Source organism: Pseudophryne corroboree, chromosome 2 (assembly GCF_028390025.1).
Source record: "Pseudophryne corroboree isolate aPseCor3 chromosome 2, aPseCor3.hap2, whole genome shotgun sequence".
In the NCBI taxonomy this organism is placed as follows: domain Eukaryota; kingdom Metazoa; phylum Chordata; class Amphibia; order Anura; family Myobatrachidae; genus Pseudophryne; species Pseudophryne corroboree.
In genome coordinates, this window is record NC_086445.1 from 144952657 (window position 1) to 144967844 (window position 15188).

Consider the following 15188-nt stretch of genomic DNA (forward strand, 5'->3'; position numbering starts at 1 on the left):
AACAATATGGAGCACAGGAGAGCACACCCCTACACCACACAGGGCACAGCATGTAATAATTATTTGGATTAAATATTAATAACCCCTTTATTTGGAGTAAATAATATACAGCACAGGACAGCATCACTGGACTTATATGGCAGCACCGCTGGACTGGACTTATACAGCAGGACCACTGGACTGGACTTATACGGCAGGATCACTGGACTGGACTTATATGGCAGGACCACTGGACTGGACTTATACGGCAGGACCACTGGACTGGATTTATACGGCAGGACCACTGGACTGGACTTATACGGCAGGACCACTGGACTTACACGGCAGTATCGCTGGACAGGATTCGGTCGTAAGGTCCACACAGCTTAGTTCAACAGTCATTAGGTTGACATGGTCAATAGGTCGACATGGTCATTAGGTCGACATGTACTAGGTAGACAGGTCAAAAGGTCGACATGAGTTTTCAATTTTTTTTTCCATTTTTTCATACTTGACGATCCACGTGGACTACGATTGGAACAGTAACATGTGCTGAGCGAAGCATCTTGCCCAAAACATGGCGAGCAAAATGAGCCATGCGAGGGGACACGGTGCACAAATTGGGGTTCACCGTCACTTTACGAAGAAAACGACACCCAAAAAAGTCCAAAAATTCATGTTGACCTTTTCACCTATCGACCTAATGCCCATGTCGACCTAATGCCCATGTCGGCCTTATGACTGACCTAAGTTGAGTAGACCCAACAACCCGTACCCCACTCGACTGGACTTATACGGCAGTACCCCAGGACTTATACGGCAGTACCCCTGGACTTATACGGCAGCACTGCTGAATTTATACGGCAGCACCACTGGACTGGACTTATGTAGCAGTACCCCTGGACTTATATGGCAGCACCACTGGACTGGACTTATACGGCAGTACCGCTGGACTTATACGGCAGCACCCCATGACTTATACGGCAGCAACACTGGACTGGACTTATACGGCAGTACCTCTGAACTTATACGGCAGTACCCCTGGACTTTTACGGAAGCACCCCTGGACTTTTACGGAAGCACCCCTGGACTGGATTTATATAGCAGCACCACTGAATTGGATTTATACAGCAGCACCACTGGATTGGCTTTATATAGCAGCGCCACTGGATTGGATTTATACGGCATCACCACTGGACTGGACTTATACGACAGCACCACTGGACTGGACTTATACAGCAGCACCACTGGACTGGACTTAAATGGCAGTACCCCTGGACTTATACTGCAGCACCACTGGACTTATACGGCAGCACCACTGGATTGGGCTTATACATCAGCACCACTGGACTTATACAGAAGCACCACTGGACTGAACTTATACAGCAGTACCCCATGACTTTGTCAAAGTTTAAAAATATAGCGACCTATGATGCCTTGTACTAACCCCAATGCACGTGCCCGCTGCTCGCGCACCGACTCCCCCGTGCGTACGCATTCCCTCAGGTTGCGTAGGGGACGCTCTGACGTCACCTGCGCATGGGGATGGGTATTTAGGGCGGTGTTTGTGTGCGACTAGCGAGCGACTCGATCGCTACATATTTAACCAATATAATGCGTTTTATAGTTAATATTCCCCTTCATAATGTCAGCAAGTATGGTAAGTTTAAAACGGCTCTTGGACCTGAGAGATTCCTCTTTACATGCTGGGAGGGCTCAGACAAAGGTTGGAGGGTAGTGTATGGTGTCCAGCTGTGGGGTATTGAAGGGGTGTTGTGCCTATGATAATTGGGAGGGATTCGCATAGTTCCTGCTCATGGTTATGCACAGAAGTAGAAAATAAGATTAATTGCATTCCGAATAAATTATACATAAATGCAGGGTGGGTGAATGGAATTCAGTCACTTCTTTCCCACAGACTGAAAATAATAGCCTTATTTACACTAAGCTTTGAGATTCTATGAAGAGGGTTTACACCTTTGTTTATGAATAGGTCCAGGTTTCTCTCCAGATGAATGAGTGCTGAGGTGTCATTGTCTCAACCGAAGGAGGGTGACAGTGGGGTAAACAAAGCCCAGAGACAGAGTTTGTTTGGAAGATCCAAACAATAGCTTTCCTCAATATAACAAGACAAAGAGGAATTTAGAATACTAACTAGTCCTAGCCATCGCCCACTTCTTGAACTAACCAGTGATCCCAGGTGCAGTACATGTCCCACCCCCTAACCAATGGAAAGAGGGCACACAGTATCTATTGTAGTATGTCTTGAGCTAGTAAATAAATATAGTTTGCAATAGGCTTGGGGACACAAGACTCTACTCTCCACAAGGTTTTCATCACTGATTAACTGAGAGCTGGATTTCCAGATTGCTCCTGCGATTCATTCCCATGTGTGTAAGTTTCTCTCTGTGACCACCCTTATTCTCTGACTGTATTTTGCCACGTTCTCTCTTTTACTCTCTCTCATTGTATGTTATTGTTTGCGATTGTGCCGCTATTGTATATTTATGTGTAGTTATTCTGTTAGATATTGATGTTAGCCTGTAGTGTATAAGATGTTAACTGTATTTTCCCTTTTGATATAACTAAATCTCGTTAGTAAAGGTTTTGGAGCCTTAGCAAGGTATTATGTGTTTATTACATTGCTGAGGGTATTCGGAGCGTCTTAATCGCTCCAACAGCTTTCATATGATAAGGGTTAATCAGCGTTGCATTGTGGTAATATTACAGTAATAAGGTTTACAGCATAAGCATACCCTTTCATTGTGTTGCATACAAGGTTTACTGTGTGTCATCCTGTGAGCGTCTGCGCCGCTCGTGTTCCTCTTGTGGGCACGGCGTCCGCTACGCTAGTAGCGTAGCATTACGGTACTCGGACCGCATATAGCGTGCTCGATACCCAGCGTAAGCCGTGAGCGAACGTGTCACTCGTGCGTCTCGACCACGGCCTAGCGTCTGCTACGCTAAGTGCGTACCCTTACGGTACCCCGTACGCCCATTGCGTACTGAGTCTCTTACCAATATATAGTGAATGTTATAAGATAAATATTTAGCTTTATCAATTGGCGGCTCATCCGTCCTCCACATATCCGCTCTAGCGAACACAAGCAGACTTTATCTGTCAGCAAAGGGCGGGAAGGCGTATCCCTTTGTATCCGTGTTGGTGGTGAGGGATACGGTAGTGCTGACTAGATAAGCGTCTGCATCGCTACGCTGTAGGAGTGCTGGTGGAATCCGGAACCGGAAGGTAAGAACAGTACGCTATTGTCTTTTAAAACTGTTTTATTTCTGTTTGATACGCATTGCGTACGCAACACACGCACACACCTGCATTTGTCATTTGTGTAATTTTCACATCTCGCCTTCCTGTTTTGCCATTTATCATTGATAACGTGCTGAGAAAGATTTGTTGCTATTGGTAGTTAAAAGTAAAATTAATACGTAAGGGAGTAATTTGTAAAACACGCACACGGCTTGCCTAAGATACAAGGAAGTTCTGTGTGGTGTTCAGTAAATGATTACAGTTAAAGATCATTTACATTGATATAAACGTGTTACTTGTGTTACTGTGGACGTGTCTGGCCTGTGTACACGTGTCCCTAACAAAGGGCGGGACAAGCGTACGCGACGCAAGGGCTTACACACGTAGCGTATATTACGCAACGGAGCGTATGGGTACGCCCACATAATACAAATCACACGATAGTATTGTTTTAGTAGGCGATACGGAAGCAACGCGATAATAGCACAAATTGATTTCAGTTTCCAAAATTTAGTTTAAATACCTTACTTTACTGTAATGCCTCTGGGGAGAGCTATCAGATTACGGGAAATGATTATTTTTTTTCTGATCAGAAAACTATAGAATGATAGTGGGTTGAAAACGGTATGAGTGTATTGAACTCCTCTTGGTGAAATCTTGGTGAAGTCTTGGTGAATCACGGTCTAGGTGAATACGTGATGAGCACGGTCTAGGTGAAAACGTGCTTAGTGAAATCTTGGTGAAGTCTTGGTGAATCACGGTCTAGGTGAATACGTGATGAGCACGGTCTAGGTGAAAACGTGCGTGCACGGTCTTGGTGAACACGTGCGACGAAGTGTGATAAAGTTTTCGTGGTATTACACTCCGGCTGTTCTGGAGCACAGTAGGGAGACTCCAATGATCCTACCATTTATAGGCAACAAGTGTCTATAAGTGGTACGATTGGACCGCACGGTTGTATGTGTGACCAATAACGCAACGTGATATGAGGTCGTATATTTAAATTGCCCTCATGCGTGTTGTAGGGAGCACATGCAAGCGTGATTTGTGTAAAATATAAAGATAAGGAATTTTCGCTGGTAGGGCCTGCAACGATTACGTGCGTCTGCTAAAAGGGGCGGATTCGTTGTACTCGGAGCAGAAGAAGCTGGTGGAAGAGCTTGGAAAACTTCCACCGTAGACTTCTGTGTTTGGTGCATTTTAGGAAGTTTTTTCTGTGTTAAAAAGGTCCACAATGGAAGCCAAGTGCACAACACAGGGACGTTTAGCAGTCAGGGTTCAGACTGAAGAGGCTTGCAGACCCCGAGGGTCTGCTCGGTTAGTAATGTGGGGGAAGTATGGTCCCCACTGAGACCTTTTGTGATGAATGGACACGAATGACTGTGGGGGATAAAGCACCATTTCCTGGGATAGGTAGTTTTGACTCAGAGGTATTGCATAATTTAAGGCGAAGGATCTGTCTCATAAAATCCGGGAGGCAACGAATTAAACATTATGATTGTTTACAAATATGGCAACAGGAAGGTGAGATACAAAGGGAATCAGCTTACACAGCTGACTCTCACTTTGGTAAGAAAAATATGGCAACAGGAGAGAGAGTGGTTACAGAGAATGGCACACTGGGGTATGATAAACATGCACTTAGTAACTGTATAGATGATAAGAATAATTGTAACGAATGTAACAATGATAAAAGTAAAACTGTTAAATGTACAACTGTTAACCCGTGCAAGTTGCACTCCATGTTAAACTTCCCTCAGGATTACAAGCAAGAAAGTGAGCCCAGCACGAGGTCGGCACCATTTCCAGCAGCCATCATACAAGACATACAGGTGGACACGACCCAATCGGTAAAGGCAGTAGTCGAACCCCCTAACGGAGGGTCAGGTGAGGTCGTGTCCACAGGTACGTACGGTGTTATATATCACGCACAAACAAATGTACCTCATATTGTAGAGCCAACACAAGATGATGTAGTTGAATTTAACCCTGTCAGGGTGATCACAGTCCCATATGGACAGACTGACGCTCAGGGAGTCACTCCCGTCAGAGACATTGCTATGCATTGTCCCTGGTCCCGGATGGAATTGAGGACAATTATGTCTGAATTTCCTGATCCCAGGAGAGATCTAGCCGCATGTCAGAGGTTTATTAAAGAATTAGGTAACGCCGCAGAACCCACAAACAAAGATTGGCGGACATTGCTAAGGGCATGTTTACCCTCCAATGTCGACTCAGTGAAATTCATAGCTGACTGTAAATTAGACGAAGAGGTACCCCTTACGGATGCGTACAACCAAGATAATGTAAAAAGAATCAATCTGCAATTAGGAGTATATTTCCCAACTATTGTCGAGTGGAACCAAATTTTCTCCATTAGACAAAAAGAAGGTGAAATGGCAGCGGAATATTTCCATCGAGCACTGCAGGAAATATCTAGATACACTGGGATCACGGACATCAAAACAAATGTACATCATAGGGAGGTAGCTGTGTCCGTATTAATGGACGGCTTAAAAGACACACTAAGAATCAGGGTACAAACCTCTCTACCTCACTAGAGAGGTATCTCGGAGCTGCATTAAGAGAGTCCGCTATCGAACATGACCGTAATATCCAAAGAACCAGGGAAGCACAGGGAGAGCGGTTGATGGTGATGAGCATCCAAGCCCTAGAGGAGGCATCAAATCGACCAAAACCCCAGGCCCCTGGCACATGGAGGAAGCCAAGGGTTTGTTATCTTTGTAAATGAGAAGGGCATTATGCCAGCAACTGTAACAGCCCACATAAAGTCAGACCCCCTAGACAAGAAAACGAGCAAAGTCATGATACACGAAATTGTAATCAGGGACCACATAAGAAGAAGTTTGGGCCGCACCTGTAATATGCAGTCAGGAAAGGTGATCATTAGGACCGATAGTAAACCTGAGGTTACAGTTAATGATATTGGGAGGTCAGTTCCTTGAAGATACAGGGACGGCCGGGTAAACTTTGTAATTTATCTGTAAATGTTTCTTTCTCCACATCTCTGACATTCATCGGCAGAACTCAAACATCACATAGCTACTTGGTCTTTGCAGAAGTCTATCTAACCCCAGTGTGACCTACCGACATCGGTGTGTCCTGGCCAGGCACAAAAGGGTGAAGTGTGGAAATACTGGTGGGGGGAGACTGCGCAAAGATACCAATGGATGTGATGGTGTGACAGCCTGATGGTGAACGGAAGATCTGACAATGTTTTTTTTTTTGTTTGTTGTTTTAGGTAACATATATATGAATTGTTCTCTCTCTCGTTTTTTTTTTTTTTTCCCTCTTCTCTCTCATGTTTACAGATGGTATGTCACACATCAGTTAGACAAATGGTAATGCAAGATTTTTGCTCCTTACAGAAAGATCGCAGATTTGGAAGGAATATTGTATCACCAGAATGTTCGTTTGGAAGACTGAGAGACAGCACCTTTGAGATGACAACAGAGCAAGAAAAACAACAAGACTAGAGGACAAAAGACATCGTAACATTTTTCTTTCCCCTCAATTATTTTTTTGTACCCCCATTACAAATTTCTCCTTTTCCTCCTATAAGATGGACTTGCCCCAAGAGACTGTGATCCGGATTTTCCTGTTGACCATGATGTTGACCAGAGCAGTCTGTTTCGGTGAGAGTACCATGGAGGTCGAGAAAGGATCTGGAATGGGTTCTGATGACCAGGATGGAGGCGTAGTTTTCCAAGAACAACATAATCACAGAGTAAAGGCGAGTATCAGAAAAGGATCTGGTAGCATTGACAATAGAAGGAATTGTGAAGAATTGTTAGCTGAAGAGAACTGCATCTGTAGGCATTGTGACAACATAGTTGAGGATGGTTGCATCAAGAAATGTCAGTCCAGTTTTAATGTCCACATGGACCGGCATCCATTGAGTGACTATCACTCCTTAGTGGGTAAAGTGTTAAATCAGACAGACTGTTGGGTATGCTCTCAAGTACCTCAAGGTCATAGCAAATCAGGACTAGTACCATTCCCTTTAACTGTAGGAGAGGTACTTGAGTTAAGTGGTGGGAGGCCGGTGGACAAGAGGTTTAATATCTCTAGTCCTCCTAGTTTGAAGCTCCACCAGTATCACGTGGATAAGTCCTTAGTATGCTTTAACATTTCCAATCCCCGAAAGCCGGGAAATTGGGAAGTGTCATGGAGTAATCAAACCATGACATTCTCACATAGAGCCGACAGAATGCCCATAGACACAGAACTTATACGCCAGATAGCCGACAATGGAAGATTTTTCCGGTATAGGTACACTTTAGGAAGTAGGACCATGCGAGTTGGAGAAGTATCACCAGGATACTGTGCACATATCGTACAACCTGATACGTGTACTAGACAGATGGGAGAGTTAGGGTTAGGAGATTTCACATGGAAAGTTTGTAACATGGTTATGTCATACTCAGTCCCATATGTTCTCCCCGATGATGCATATTTCATATGCGGGAGGAAGGCGTATAGGTTCCTCGCCCCAAACTCAGAGGGATTGTGTTACATTGGAAAAGTACTGCCTGAAGTAATGACTGTATCACATAACAAAATGAAAAACATTCACCGCGGTGCCCAAGCTCCTTATACTCACACTCATTACGAGCACGTCGTTAAAAGGCACCTGATAGAGAGGACAGAGCACTCTGCCTCTGATCTGATCCATGAATCCACCGGGATTCAATTCTTACTCGCGTTAGATATCACTCGTACAGCCAGAGGAGTGATAAATTATAAATATATATCTGCGCTAGCGAACTTGTTAGACAATATTACCGAAATGTATGACGACACGTTCAGGTACACTGGGAAAGAGTTACAAGCCTACAAAACAGAGCTGGTTCAGCATAGGATGATTCTCAATTATCTCACAGCAGTGACAGGCGGGTATTGTGTTACCCTAGCAACTCAATATGGAGTAAAGTGCTGCACGTATATTACAAACAGCACTGAGGACCCGGCCGAGGTCATAGACCAAAAGATGGATGACATTTTGCAATTGAAGTGGGAGTTTCGAAGGAAACACAATCTCACACTCGCTGCTGTGGGTAATGAGCTGACCAGTTGGGTGTCATGGTTGAACCCACGAAATTGGTTCTCTGGTTTAGGAGAATGGACCCAAGGTATTATAATGGACGTAGGGAAATTTCTCTTGTGTATTCTGGGAGTCGTCATATTGGTTGGCCTGATATTTAGATGCGTTCGGACTTTAACGAAGTGTAAAGGTAGTACCAGAGTGATGAGTCTGAGGAGCGAGGACACTGTAATAACAACAACTAATTTGATTTATGACCCAACGAAAGAGACAATGTTGTGATGAAAATGTGATTCCACGGTCCGTTTCTTTCACCCGTTTCTCCTTTGTTTTCCTCCAAGGTACAAAGACATCCGCTTGGAAGAAGAATTTGACAACCTCTTTTATACAGACCATTGATGAACTATGCTACAAGCCCCCAATATCCCTAGTGACTTTAACTTTTACGATAGCCCAATACTTTAGAGACTGTAACTTTATGGACAATGGAAAAGCTTTTTGCTCGCTATTTATAGCAAAAGCACCGAGAGACATCAGACAACATGTACATCAAGACAAGACATCAGACAAGACCTCAATCGGCGACTATTTATTTAAACTCACATAGTTTACGACTGCATTTATAACGATTGTTTCTTATCTTCATCTCTACAACCTCCAGGTAATGATACACATATTCGACAGGGAATATAGACACATATATCAGCATTCACATGTTTCCCCCCCTTCATGTATCATCAACTAAATGTGCTCCCCATTTGTTGCAACCAAAAGCCGAAAAGAGCTCGGTAGAGTTTGACAGCCCATCCACAGACCCTTGATACGGGATAAGAAGGATTCAAATGTATACTTCGCAATACCTCGAAGCTTGATTTAAAACACGTACGGGCACGATGATACATGACCCCTCAAACATGGATCTCATACACACATGCTTTTACTATCTCACTAGGTCATACTTTTCCCACCTTCTCCTCTCCTCCCTCTACCCAATCATAAAAAGGTATTCCATGATGACATATATTTTTCTGTTTGAATTGTTTAGGAAGTGACAGTTATTGATGACTGCCAAAGGGTCGACTGTCAAAGTCGAAAAATATAGCGACCTATGATGCCTTGTACTAACCCCAATGCACGTGCCCGCTGCTCGCGCACCGACTCCCCCGTGCGTACGCATCCCCTCAGGGTGCGTAGGGGACGCTCTGACGTCGCCTGCGCATGGGGATGGGTATTTAGGGCGGTGTTTGTGTGCGACTAGCGAGCGACTCGATCGCTACATATTTAACCAATATAATGCGTTTTATAGTTAATATTCCCCTTCATAATGTCAGCAAGTATGGTAAGTTTAAAACGGCTCTCGGACCTGAGAGATTCCTCTTTGCATGCTGGGAGGGCTCAGACAAAGGTTGGAGGGTAGTGTATGGTGTCCAGCTGTGGGGTATTTGAAGGGGTGCTGTGCCTATGATAATTGGGAGGGATTCGCATAGTTCCTGCTCATGGTTATGCACAGAAGTAGAAAATAAGATTAATTGCATTCCGAATAAATTACACATAAATGCAGGGTGGGTGAATGGAATTCAGTCACTTCTTTCCCACAGACTGAAAACAATAGCCTTATTTACACTAAGCTTTGAGATTCTATGAAGAGGGTTTACACCTTTGTTTATGAATAGGTCCAGGTTTCTCTCCAGATGAATGAGTGCTGAGGTGTCATTGTCTCAACCGAAGGAGGGTGACAGTGGGGTAAACAAAGCCCAGAGACAGAGTTTGTTTGGAAGATCCAAACAATAGCTTTCCTCAATATAACAAGACAAAGAGGAATTTAGAATACTAACTAGTCCTAGCCATCGCCCATTTCTTGAACTAACCAATGATCCCAGGTGCAGTACATGTCCCACCCCCTAACCAATGGAAAGAGGGCACACAGTATCTATTGTAGTATGTCTTGAGCTAGTAAATAAATATAGTTTGCAATAGGCTTGGGGACACAAGACTCTACTCTCCACAAGGTTTTCATCACTGATTAACTGAGAGCTGGATTTCCAGATTGCGCCTGCGATTCATTCCCATGTGTGTAAGTTTCTCTCTGTGACCACCCTTATTCTCTGACTGTATTTTGCCACGTTCTCTCTTTTACTCTCTCTCATTGTATGTTATTGTTTGCGATTGTGCCGCTATTGTATATTTATGTGTAGTTATTCTGTTAGATATTGATGTTAGCCTGTAGTGTATAAGATGTTAACTGTATTTTCCCTTTTGATATAACTAAATCTCGTTAGTAAAGGTTTTGGAGCCTTAGCAAGGTATTATGTGTTTATTACATTGCTGAGGGTATTCGGAGCGTCTTAATCGCTCCAACAGCTTTCATATGATAAGGGTTAATCAGCGTTGCATTGTGGTAATATTACAGTAATAAGGTTTACAGCATAAGCATACCCTTTCATTGTGTTGCATACAAGGTTTACTGTGTGTCATCCTGTGAGCGTCTGCGCCGCTCGTGTTCCTCTTGTGGGCACGGCGTCCGCTACGCTAGTAGCGTAGCATTACGGTACTCGTACCGCCTATAGCGTGCTCGATACCCAGCGTAAGCCGTGAGCGAACGTGTCGCTCGTGCGTCTCGACCACGGCCTAGCGTCTGCTACGCTAAGTGCGTACCCTTACGGTACCCCGTACGCCCATTGCGTACTGAGTCTCTTACCAATATATAGTGAATGTTATAAGATAAATATTTAGCTTTATCAACTTATACGGCAGCACCACTGGACTGTACTTATATGGCAGTACCACTGGACTGTACTTATATGGCAGTACCTCAGTGAACCAAACCCACTCATCCCTAGTAATAAACGTTTAAGTCTGGAACTTCTCCCAGACCTGGTGACAACAAAAGGTGCTGGTGGTGTGTCTAAATATGCTCAGTATTGGGCAATGGCATGGTACTGACCTGCACAGCAGTATACGGGCCATTCCGTCTTGAATTTGAGCCATATGCCTGCAATGGCTTAATTGAAAACCAGTGGATCCGTGCATTGGAGACCTTGTGCCATCACGGCCTGACTTCTGACAAAGTGATCTGCAGTAGTGTGACCTTAGTAGCTGCATGTCATGTTAGATAAAATGTTTCAAATGCTGCAGTGTTTGGGGGGAAAAAATAGGGCAGCAACTGCCACCATTCTTCAAAAGGGGGGCGTGACTGTCAACCATGTGTTACGTTCTCTGTACTCGGAACCCAAGAGACAGGGTGGCAATAGATGAGCTCCGAGTACAGGAACGTGATGCTGCAGTTTGAGCTGAGTTCAGGAGCAACCCCTAAGGAAACCCTGACTCCGTTGTCTCCCCCAAGTGGTCGGTCAGCGCTTGCGAGACTATGCGTTCTTGGGCCCACGGCAGCCGCATTTGACGGACGGATTAGGTCTGCCCGATTCCGATGCCCCCCGGTCTTAGTAGGTGACAAGGCGTTAACTGAGAGAGAACAATGGGAAACCTAACTAAAATAAACGTTATGGTAAGAACTTACCGTTGATAACGTGATTTCTCTTATGTCCACAGGTATCCACAGGATAACATTGGGATATTGTCGAGCGACAGCGAAAATGGCACCAACACGGTCACGAGCTTTCTGGCCTCCCAGGATGCATTGGGGCCTCCACTATATAGTCCCGCCCACTGACTCAGTCAGATCAGTTCTTTCCACAGCGATTATAGGCAGGAACATTAGGTAGAGACCTGTACAGGCGATAAGAACACACATGCACACCCTTCCATACAAGAAGGAAGAGGTTTTTAGTGTTTGTCTAGATCCTCAAATCAGATGCGTCCGGGTGGGATCCCTGTGGATACCTGTGGACATAAGAGAAATCACGTTATCAACGGTAAGTTCTTACCATAACGTTTATTTCTCTGGCTGGGTCCACAGGATTATCCACAGGATAACATTGGGATTCCCAAAGCCATTTTAGTGGTGGGGACGCTCCTGATTGCACAGGAGGACCTTTCGCCCGAAGTCTGCGTCATGAGAGGCAAAAGTATCCAAGGCATAATGTCTGATGAATGTGTTTATGGAAGACCATGTGGCTGCCTTACATATCTGTTCTGCTGATGCACCCTGTTGTGCTGCCCAAGAAGGACCTACCTTACGTGTAGAGTGTGCAGAGACATTAGCCGGAATAGGGAGATCTGCATGAGAATAAGCTTCAGATATTACCACTCGGAGCCATCTCGCCAGCGTCTGTTTACTAGCAGGCCAACCTCTCCTATGGAATCCGTAGAGGATGAAGAGGGAATCTGTTTTCCTGATAGCACTAGTACAATCTATATAGATTTTTAAAGACCGGACCACGTCCAGTGACGCTTCTCCCGGAGATAGTCCCGATACCTGAAAAGCTGGGACTACAATCTCTTCATTCAGGTGAAACTTTGACACCACCTTTGGAAGATAACTAGATCTCGTTCTGAGAACTGCTCTGTCTGGAAAAAAACTTAGGAAAGGAGACTTACATGATAATGCTCCTAAATCTGACACTCTTCTGGCTGACGCCATTGCCAGTAAAAAAAGAACTTTAATCGTTAACCACTTAAGATCCGCTCTCTCAAGTGGTTCAAACAAAGGACCCTGGAGAAATTTAAGAACTAAATTCAAATCCCAGGGAGCTGCAGGAGGAACAAATGGAGGTTGAATATGTACTACTCCTTGGAAAAACGTACGTACATCCTGTAGGTCAGCAATCTTCTGCTGAAACCATACAGTCAACGCTGAGACTTGCACCCTCAAGGAAGCAACCTTCAACCCCTTATCCAATCCTGCCTGCAGAAAATCCAAAATCCTAGCTACTTTAAAGGCTCTTGGATTGTAATTTTTTCCAGAACACCAATGAATATAGGCTTGCCATATTCTATGATATACACGGGCCGAAGAAGGCTTTCTTGCTCTAAGCATGGTTTGGATTACTTGCTTTGAAAATCCTTTAGCCTCTAAGATAGAGGTTTCAACAGCCACGCCGTCAAAGACAGGCGATCCAGATGACTGTGACAACAAGGACCCTGCATTAACAGATCTGGACGTTGAGGGAGCAGTATCGGTGCTTCCACGGACATTCTCCACAGATCTGTGTACCAATGCCTTCTTGGCCAAGCTGGAGCTATTAGAATGATTGCTCCTTTTGCCTGTTTTATCTTTCTCACTACTCTGGGTAACAGAGATATTGGAGGGAACAGATATGCCAGCTGAAACCTCCATTCTACTGACAGTGCGTCTACCAGGACTGCTCCTGGGTCCCTTGTTCTTGATCCGTACCTCGGAACTTTGTTGTTTAGATGAGATGCCATAAGGTCTATCTCCGGTAGACCCCATCTGTTCACCAGTGTCTGAAACACTTCTGGGTGTAGTGCCCATTCGGTTTCCTGAATGGTGTGCCGACTGAGAAGATCCGCTTCCCAATTTAGTACACCCGGGACAAATACTGCTGACAATGCTGGGAGATGGAGTTCTGCCCACTTTAGAATGGGAGTTACTTCCTCCATCAGACTCTTGCTGTGAGTCCCTCCTTGATGATTTAGGTATGCTACTGCCGTCGCATTGTCTGAGCGGATCTGGACTGGTCTTCCTTGTAGATTGTCCTTTGCCTGAACTAGGGCCAAGTAAATGGCTCTTATTTCTAACAGATTTATCGGCAGGCGACTTTCCCTTGCGGTCCATTTTCCCTGGAACCATAGGCTTCCGAGTACCGCCCCCCAACCTTGCAGGCTGGCATCTGTCGTCAGGACTTGCCACTCTTTTATCCAAAAGGGTCTCCCCTTGTTTAAATGGTCTGTCTGTAGCCACCATGCTAGAGACCTTTTTACATTTACTGGAATCTTTATCATCTGCTTCTTTATTGTTTGATGATTTCCGTTCCATTTTGTCAAAATGAGATGCTGCAATGGTCTGGAGTGGAATTGCGCATATTCCACCATGTCGAACGTTGATACCATCAGACCCAACAGTCGCATTGCTGCATGGACTGACATTGTCTGGGCTTGCAATGCTTCCTGAGCCATGACCTGCACCTTGACTATTTTCTTCTCTGGTAAGAGAACTCTCTGTAGGTCTGAATCCAATATGGCTCCCAAATGAACCATCCGCTGTGATGGATTCAGGGACGACTTCTCCCAATTTATGAGCCACCCGTGTCTCTGTAAACAAACTATCGTCTGTTGGAGATGGCTCAACAGTAAATCTTGCGACTGTGCTAAGATTAATAGGTCGTCTAGGTATGGGAATATCCTTATCCCTTGTTTGCGCAGACAAGCTGCCATAACCACCATGATCTTGGTAAACACCCTGGGTGCTGTAGCTAGCCCGAAGGGCAGAGCTTGGAACTGGAAGTGTTCCTTGAGGATGGCAAACCTGAGGTAACACTGATGTGATAGTGCTATAGGCACATGTAGGTAAGCATCCCGCACATCCAGAGATACCATATAGTCTCCCGGTTCCATAGCCAACATTATGGAGCGTAACGTCTCCATGTGGAACTTCGGGATCCATATGTAATTGTTCAACATCTTCAGATTTAGAATTGGTCGATATGACCCATTTGGTTTCTGGATTAGAAACAGATTGGAGTAATACCCCTGTCCCTTTTGTGATGGAGGTACTGGGACAATCACACCTGACTGCAGTAATTTTTGGACTGCTTCTTGCAGGGCATTGGCCTTCGACTCTATACGAGACGGGCTGGTGCAAAACAATCTTTGAGGAGGCTGCCTCCTGAATGGGAACCCATACCCCTGAGATACTACCTTCTGCACCCAGGCATCTGTTGTTGACTGTTGCCATGTGTGTGCAAATTGCAGGAGTCGGCCCCCAACCCTGGAATCCTCCAGGCGGAGGCCCGTCTCTTCAGG